The 9770-nt window shown below is 41.0% G+C and overlaps 1 long non-coding RNA gene across 2 annotated transcripts; it reads right to left on the bottom strand.

Moving 5' to 3' along the window:
- On the bottom strand, positions 6171-9292 carry LOC110271178. Of its 2 annotated transcripts, XR_002361592.1 has the most exons (3): positions 9038-9083; positions 8814-8926; positions 6171-6300 (listed from the first exon to the last, which is right to left on the bottom strand). It is a non-coding gene; the product is annotated as an uncharacterized LOC110271178 (long non-coding RNA). The 2 variants fall into 2 exon arrangements; XR_002361589.1 differs by having other exon boundaries at positions 8814-9292.

Raw genomic sequence — 9770 nt, 5'->3', positions numbered from 1 at the left:
GCCGAGTGTGTAACAAAGTTCTTTCGATCTCGGGATCAAAATTGGCTAAGCTAGAATTCGGTTGAGACTGAGTCATCAAACTTGAAAGTCATAGCACAAATGCAAAAGAAATATAAACTATAGCTAAGTATTGAAAGAGGTAAAATATCTACAATATTCACATATTCACATAACCAATATCAAGGCATATGTTGTAACCATTCCCCGGCAACGGTGCCAAAAATTTGACAGGCTCCCAAGGGTGTATTGGTAAAGATTTTCTCCAATAAAACCACGTTGCAAATATAGCTCTACCAACAATAATCCTCGGGGGTCAAATTTAGAGAGGGATTTGGTTGTCACAAGTTCAACCCCAATAGAAATAACCGAAGTATTCAAACCTCGGGTCGTCTCACAAGGAATGGGCAAACATGTGCTTCAACATTGGTTAGAAATCCGGGGTTGTGAGTTATGAGCATGAAAATAAATGAGAATCTTAACAAGCAAGTAATCTTAAATTGCAACAAACTAATTCAACTATCTAAGCAAAACATGAGCAATTCCAATGAACAAGTAACATTCCACTTAATTCTATTATAAACCAAGGAAGTAACTGTAACTAAAGCAAATAATTTGGGAAAATTGGTTTTCAAATATGAATAATAAAAGCAACTCTTGGCTAGGCATGGGAATTGGGGTCACGATCCTTGTCTAACAATCATATCTTGATAATTATGAGGAACCAAGCTCATTAAGTCTACCCTCAAAGTCTTAAGTACGTGATATCTACTCCTAGACTTGAAGTACGTCAAATGGCTTTGATCACATCAACCCATAAATCCCAACCTACCTACTAATTGGATTAGTAGTGGATTGGCATCAATGAGTATCAAATTGACCACCAAGGGCTCCCAAATCATCAAATTCATTAGACCCAATGACTCAAGTTTACCCAATTCCCTTGACCTAGGCCAAGTGTAAAGAAGACTACTCCATAATCAAAGTAAACAATTCATCGAACACTTGGTAAGCATTAACAAAAGACATGTTCAAAATAGCAATTAAATTAAAATCTACAAGTACCCACTAACAATTATCAACATACAATCATCCAAACAACAAGATTAAACATAGAAATCATCAATGTAACATCAACAAGTCAAGATTCACAACATTCATGAAATGGGTATAAAATGACAATTGACAAGAATTCATAAAACTATCACTAGATATAAGCAAAATTGTAACAAGGAATTCAAATTGAACAATTAAACTAGTAATTAACAAGATCCAATTCATAAATCAACAAGGGAAGATCAAATTAAAACTAGATCTAGAGAGGAACAAGGGTTTCTCTCTCTAGAATAACCAAAGAACCAAAAACTAGCTAAAATTATGTCTTAGTGTAAAAATGATTGATCCCCCCTTTCCCCCTAGCATCCTTGGGTCTTTTCCATGCATAAACAGCTCGAAATTGGGCCTGATGAGCCTCAGAAATTGCCAGGCATGATTTCCTTTAATGAGGTCACGTGCAGCTTCCCACGCGTGCGCGCCATGCGTGCGTGCGCGCCGATTGCTTTTGCGATCCCCGCGTGTGCGCCAAGTGTGCGTGCGCGTCGATAGGAATCTTCTGATCTGCGCGGATGCGTCCATCCTTTCGCGCCGCTTCCAGCCAATCCTATCCACGCGTCCGCGTGGAGTGCGCGGCCGCGCCGATGCTGCTTTTCCCAAGATTTCAATTCTTCATGTTCTTCTCTCTTTGTACATGCTTTCTCCCTCTCTTCTAAGTCATTTCTACCCTATAATTCCTGAAATTACTCAACAAATACATCACGGCATCGAATGGCAATAGAAGAGGATTAAAATATGGCAATTTTAAGGCAAAATAAGCATGTTTTCCATCATGGAACAATATTAGAAAGTGAACACAAGATATTGATAAAATCCCCCAAAATAAGCACAAGATAAACCACAAAATCGGGGTTTATCAAATCTCCCCACACTTAAACCAAGCATGTCCTCATGCTTAAAATAAAAAGACCAAAGATCATGATGGGAAAGGGTTTATGAAATGCAAACTACCTAAATGGATGCATGCAACTAATGTAAAATCATCTACCTACTTGGTCAAGAGTAAATCTATCCTCCAAGAATACATGTGAGCATATAGGGTGAAAATAGTATGTGATTCATGAATCCTACCAAATTGAACATCACCATGGAATGCATATGACTTGCTAAACGAACGCTTGTGAAAGCCGGGAACAAGCATTGAGCATCGAACCCTCACCGGAAGTGTATTCGCTCTATTCGCTCAAGTGTATAGGGTTCGTCACTCAGTCTTCTCCTAATCATGCTTTCCAATATTTGTCTTTCATCTAACAATCGATAATTACTTAATGCATGCTTACAAGTATCATGAGGTCTTATTCATGGGTTGTAACGGGGCTAGGGCGAAGGTAAGGATGTATATGGCCAAGTGGGCTTAAAATTTGAGTCCTTGATCAACCTAGGATCCACTAGACACATAGAACAACCTATACAACTACAATATATTACCTAGCTACCCTTGAGTTTTACTCTTTGTGCATATTCATGCATTCTTTTCAATTCACACCCATATGCATTGTTTTTGTTACTTTATCTTGGGGCATCTTTGTCCCCTTTCATTGCTTTCTCTCTTTTATTATTATTTTTTTTCTTTTTATTATTATCCCCTTTTTCTTGGGGTTTCTTTGTGAACAAAAGTTTCATTGCATACAGTTTTGTCATTCAACACATGAGTATGTTCCCAAATCCTAGAATTTTTCAATAAGACTACAATTACACACCTATATATCTACCTGAATTTCCCAAGTATACCCTCCTATTTGAATGACACACATCCTAACTTACCTAAGCTAATCAAGGATTCAAATTTAGGGACATTCATGGTTTTTCACTTAGGGTTGTTTATGTGCTCTATTTAAGAACAAAAGGGTTTATCATGGGCTCAAAATTGGTTAGCAACGGTAGATAAAAGGGTTAAGGCCATTTGGGAAAAGTGACTATTGAAATGATGGCCTCAATCTTGTAAATGCATTCATACACCAAGCAATGGACATATAGAATCAGACAAAGCAAGGATCACAATCATAGAGAGAGGGAGAGAGATATGCACACAAGAATGAAAATAATGGTTAAAAGATGTAACCATGCAATAGGCTCAAAACTTTCATGCTTCTATTCTTAGCTCAATCACTATGTTCCAAAATACATTCTTAAAGCAAGTTTACTGCAAAAAAAAAAAAATTCAGAATTTTGGTAGGTCACCCAGAACACAGTTTCTTGAAAAGGAAGTTATTGTTTTGACCAAGCAATCCTATAGAAACTAACTATCATGCAAGGGTATTTACAAGCAAAACTAACTACACATGCAATATACTAACTTCTAAGCAAAAGATAAATCCATGGGTATTGAGGGGAAGAGAATGTTACCCAGAGAGATCGGTCGAACGACCTCCCCACACTTTAGAAATTAGCACGGTCCTCCGTACTACGAATAATACGCAAGGGATGGTCAGGACCGGAACCTTCACTATCCCCATCATCAGAGCTCCCATCACTTGGGTTTGAGGTGGATGTGAACATTTCGGGTTCCTCCATGCTAGGGGTAAAACAACACAGAAGCTTCTTGATGTAAGTGTACCGGCGGTGGTTGCGCCGATCTTATCTATCAAGCTTCTGGTGAAGATCTTCTATCCTTTGATGGGTGGATCGCAGTGGTGGTGATGATGAGCTAGAAGGAAAAAGAAGTGGCACGGCCATGTCGAGGCTTGGTTTGCTCATGGGAAGGTGTAGGTATTTCCCGCTTGGGACCACATCGCCCTTAGCCGGAACTTTAATCTTTTTGTCCTTGGCTTCCCAAGAAACACCCGCAGCAGTAACTAAGTCATACACCAATGCTGGAAATGGCAAATTACCCCGGTCGTGAACTTGACTCATCGCTTACCTGAGAAGAAGCGGAATATTCACCGGCTTCTCTGTGAGAACACACCAAACAAGCAAGGCGAGGTCTGCCATGAGGGACGACTTGTGGGTGCTAGGTAGGACATAGTGGGATAGGATCTGGGCCCAAGCTCTAGCTTTCACAGTGAGGAAGCGAGCGTCAATGCTCTTGGACCTCATCCGGAGTCGACCTTGGGTCCAAAATGTCCCTGGCTCAGCAATGACTCAGAGAATCGAGTCCCAATTGAATCATACTTCTCTCGCTGACGTAAAACTTCTTGGTAGCCATCCATGTCACTTGCTGAATAGCTTCTTCGGAAACTGAGACTTGCTTTCGGCGCTTGTATACCGATTGAAGAGAGGGAAGATGGTAGTTAGTGTAGAATTCTTCCACCCAAGAGAGGTTGATTTCCCTTGGTTTCCTCAAAAGAAACTCCCATCCTCGCTGTTCAATGCGGGACAAAATATAAGGAGTGACCTTGTCCGGCGGAGCGAGTAGATGCTCAGGATGATAGTTCCTTACAGCTATGGAGGGGAACATAAGTTCACAAAAGCGGTTGGGGAACCTTGAGGAATCTTTTGCCGGTTTGCCCTTGTCATTCTCATCAAAAAGAGCGGGTGTCTTCCCTTTCTTAGATAGTGGTTTGGCTCCTAATGAAGAGCCGCCTTAGAATTTGACTTTTGGGGTGCCCTTTTTGTGGCTGGTTTCCTTGAAGCTATCTCCTTGCCTTTCTTGGTGGCCATCCTGAAAAGGAAGAGAAGGAAGGAAAACATTAAACCCAAGAATCAATTTGACAAAAAATATGCAAGTGACTTGTGGTGCCCATAATGAATGTAAAAGCAAGGGTCACAACACTTGGCATGGGATGCAAGAGGAAGTAAAGCATTCAATGCATGAGAAAAGTAGTCTCAAGCATCCATAATAAAGAGCAAGTCATGTTCAATTAATATCTAATTGGCAAGTATAAACTTTAAGCACACAAATTAGACTCAATGCATTTAAGAGAAAGTAAGTGAATGAGGAGGGAGCACCAATTTGAAAAATATATGACTAAAATGAACCAAAATGGTATATGTGCATTTCCTCGAACACTTGGCGTGCAATAATTAAGCAATTAGAATTTATGAGATACTAAACTAATTCAAAGCCCAAAATGGAACATCAATCATCACATAATCATCACACAATGGGAAAGATAAGAAAAAGAATGACAAAATATCTATTAATGCAAATTAAGCTCAAATTCAACATCCATGGAGAAATAAGGAAAAAGGAAAGGTAAGCAAACAAAAAGCAAGAAACATCATCATCCAAGTAAAAAGGAAACTAAGTAAAGCAATAAGAAGCATCTAACTAGAGGAAATAATGCAAGAGAAAATAAAGAAGAGAAGTAGAAGAAGTGAAACCTTGAAAAGCATGAAGGAACAAGGTTGAATCTTCTTTTGTGAAGATGAGAAAGAAAATGGGAGAGGTGTAGTGCCACCGGAAAAAGTTGGTTGTCGCCGGTGAGTGGCCGGAGACAGTGGTGGTGGGGGTAGGAAAGAACAAGAGGAGAAGGGAGATGATGGAGGGAGAAGGAAAAGAAACTAGGAAAGAAAAGGGTTTGAGAGAAAGAAAAACAGGGCAAGGCGCGAAGTATAAAACTGACTCGCGCAACCGGTGCCCGCGCGCAAGGTGCGCTGGCGCGTCGGTGAGGATGCTAGCAGGGGACGCGTGCGCGTCAATGGCGCGTGTGCGCGAGGGGAGTTGTGCCTCAGGCACAGAAGTGGCACAAAGTTGGCTCAAGTCTCTGGTTTTTTTACTAGAGTGAATCAGTGAGGTAGGCGCGCGGACGCGCACCTTGCGCGGACGCGTGCTTGAGGTATTCCGCAACTGGCGCGGACGCGTCAGTTTTGGCACAAGGTTGGCCTAATTATGGCGGTCCCTGGATCGAAACTAGGCTCTGATACCATAATGTAACACCCTAACTACCAAAGCTCACGCTTCCGGCTGCGTGACTCTGATAGCTCGGACATTACGACGACACTTATATTATTTAATACTAAAATATGAGCCTGTTTAAAACTTTAAACCTCAATACCGTTCCCAAAAATACTTTCGCTATACAACGTACATCCATACATACCATACAACTTACAGAAACTCGTAGAGTACATCCATATATATACATACATATATATAAATAATATTACAGACATTAACCAATACAATCCCTATCCCTCTTACAAAATATATCAAGTTGAAGGCGAGGGTACAATAAATAGTAATCTAAAGCAACACAGAGCATTTCCACAACAATTAAATAAACTCTTCGTGACTTCTGCATCCATATCCTGAAAGGGGAAAAATGTAGGGGGTGAGAACATCATCCTCGAAAGGGTTCTCAGTAGAGGGTTTTTGGGAATTACTGTAATAGGATACGTGAAGATAAACCGTACCAGTGATTAATAACTGACTTATGCCTCTTTTTAAAAATAACGGTTTACAGTAAAAGAGAAAATCTGAAATCCTTTTCTGAAAGAGGAAACTGTTCATTTAAAACAATATTTCGAAAGCCTTTCAAAAGGTTTATCTATGCTAAACCAAAAATAGCCTTTCATACTATTCCAAATCAGAAACACAAAACCGAAACCAACCATCGGTCCATCTCATTTCAACCACGGCCCCTAGGCCCAAACAAACCAACAACAACCAATCACCACAATCCAACAGAGTCCCAGTTACAAACACAGATAGGAGGTTCAAGCACAAACAAACAGTTACAGCAAGTAGAGCAAGTAGCAGATAATCTCAAATAGTCACAAAGGCAAACCAAGTACAATATGCACACCCAAACAATGTCACATAAATGCATATGATGCATGCCTGTTCCTAGTGGCTGATGATATTATCTGTCGGTTATAGAGCCAACCCGACAAGTCCTGGTATCAAACCATTGGACTGTCCCTCTATCGTGTCTCCCCAACTCGAGTTATACTCAATATAAACTTGATCATAATTATGATCCATATCCATCACCCTCACTGGTGAATATTTATGGGGGTGAGCTCATCCGGGGCTTTCACAGTGCCCGGCCACCCTGACGACATAGGGTCAAAAGAGCTTCAAGTCTCAACCTGGAGCACGTGGTGGCTAGCCACTGCTTTCTCCCAGGGAAACTCTTATCTCCGATAGTGGAAGTGCAACATTCACATTTATCAATGATTCAGCATATACATGCATTCAATCTCATCCATGGATCAACATCCATCTCAGCCATCCGGCTCACGGTTCAGTCCAGAACCAGCCAATATTCATATCATACACAGCCATTCTGGCTCACGGTTCAATCCCGAACCAACCAATATTTATAATCATACACAGTCATTCCGGCTCACAACAAAACAGTACTTCCACATTCAACATCATCAATTCATAAAATCGGCATTTAAGCCATAAATCACTTTTTCCCAAATTATTTCACTTTGAAATCAAGTTCCAACTCTTTTCAGCCTTGGCTTTAAAGATCTCATTTCTCAAATCATCTCAGGCTCATAAGCCACTTTTACTCAAGGTAAATTCCCCGTTTAAAACCATGCCACTCTCGGCATCCTCTTTTCAAAATTTCCATAACCATGGAAAGTTAAAGATTCATTTTAAAACATTCAAAATCATCCATCCAACAATGGGATTTTATAACAAAGTTTATCGGCAAGGTCCCAAGTCCTTAGGGGAGAATAGCATAACTCATTTCGCCAAATTCATTTAAAATCGTTAAAACCTTGGCTTTCCGATTTGAGTAATAAAATAGGATCTAAGCCAAACCGAGTCACGTAATCATTTACTTCTTTCAAGCCGTTTCCTTTACTTAGGCAAAACCAACTTCAACCCCCATGATAAATTCTAGAACATTTCAACTGTTCAAAATTGTTTAAGTCTTGCAAGAATTCAGAGTTCAAAGAGTACTTAAAACCTTTCTCAAAACATTTCAAAATGAAACTTGTCAATAGACATTTAGGTTCTTTCAACATCATTGAAACTCCTCTAATTGAAACCCTCAAGTCAAATTCAAAGGCATTGCCCTTGTCACATTTAAAACAGCTTTAAAACATAAGTTTTATCTAAACAACTTTCTCTTGAAAAAGATACAATGCCTTTCTTAAGAAGCAAGACTAAATCACAATTCCCTCTTTAATAATTCATTTCAAAATCATGAATCATCCTTTTCTTGATATTTCAACTAAAATAGTAGAAGCCTTCAGCTCATCATTTTTCCCAGACAACATTTCAATAAAGACTCAGATTTTATAGAAATTTCGGCAGCATCTCCCCTAAAACTTGGACTTTGCCACCCGGTCCGGGTCCCAATAAAACCATTCCACAATTTTTTTCCAACAGCCCAGAATCCAAAATCAATTCAAAGGCAAGCCAAAATCCAACAGTTAATCTCAATACCATATTTCAAGAAAACCGTTTCAAAAATCAAATCATTATCAGTCGAATAAACTCATTTCTAAAGTTTCAAAGAAACGGTTCAGTAAAAATCATTCATCAAAAACCAGATCATTTAAAGCAGGCCAGGCTGAATTCAAGAGTAGGTTCTATTTTTCACATTCTCAATAAAATTAACTCAATTCAATTCTCAACGGATTAAACTCGATCTCAAAGCTTTAAAAGAATCAACTTGAAAAGCATTTCGTTTCACAAAACCACACAACAATTCAACCAACAGACGTTCATAATCAATTAAGGCAAATCAAGCCATACATAAGGCAGATACAATCACCAAATACACATTCTCTCACATCAGTATCCATATGTAATAATTCCAATATATAAGAATATAGTTTTTGGAAAGCGCCTCTACCTCAAAACGCAAATCCATAACCCAAACATCTCACAGAGTCCCTTTCACCTCAACCCGAAGTGACGGCAACCAACAACTCGGCTCCACTTGCTTTCTCAACAATCTCAACGACTCTAATCGCAACATACAACAACTGAAACTCAATCTTATAGCAATTAATGCCACAAATCTCAGCGTGAGATAACAGAACAATAACGAAAGGGCTTTCAAATCAAAACGCTTACCGAACCGAAGAAGGAACGGCTAAACCAAAATAGCGGCGGTCTCCGAACCGGTTCGGCAGCAGCCCGGTAGCCACCTCAAATAGCAGCGGCGACCGGACTCCGGAAATGGTGCCTGGAACCCATATACAGAGACGTTAAAGCTTCCAGAATCTTAAACAAATGAAGACCAAATTCAAAACCCTTACCGGCAGAGTTTTCCGGCGATGGCAGTGGGGTTTTCCGGCGACCAGGCGCGGCGGCGATAGCTCTTTCTCAGCAAACCGAGACAGCAGACATGGAGGAGGTTTCATCTCGCTTCTTCTTCGCTGCTGGCAGGGACAACAACTACCCAGCTCCGGCGACGGCGAGCTCGCAATAGCAGCGGCGGTATCCAAGTGCGACGGCGGCGCGCAAGACAGCGCCCCTCTCTCTTCACCGCGAGCTCCCTCCCTTTCTCCCGCGATGGTGGTCCTCTGATGCGACACCAGTCACAACAGGGATAGCGGTGGTGAGGCTCCAACAACGCCGGGGCGGCTCACTCACTCTTCCCCGTCGCGTTCATCTTTTCTCCTCGGGTTTCTCTGACGACAGTGGCACGAACATCAGCGACCACTGTGGCTGGGAGCAGCTCCTTCGATGGCGAGGAACAAGGACCCAACGGCGACTACAATCGGTAGCTCTTCCCCCCTCCGCGGCCCCCTTCTCCATCTGTCTCTCTCTCTGCTTTGTGCAGTGTTGGCAGAAGCTCGGTGGG

This window comes from Arachis ipaensis, chromosome B01 (assembly GCF_000816755.2).
Source record: "Arachis ipaensis cultivar K30076 chromosome B01, Araip1.1, whole genome shotgun sequence".
Taxonomy (NCBI): domain Eukaryota; kingdom Viridiplantae; phylum Streptophyta; class Magnoliopsida; order Fabales; family Fabaceae; genus Arachis; species Arachis ipaensis.
The sequence above is the reverse complement of the archived record's forward strand: the minus strand, read 5'-3'. Positions and strand labels throughout refer to the sequence as shown.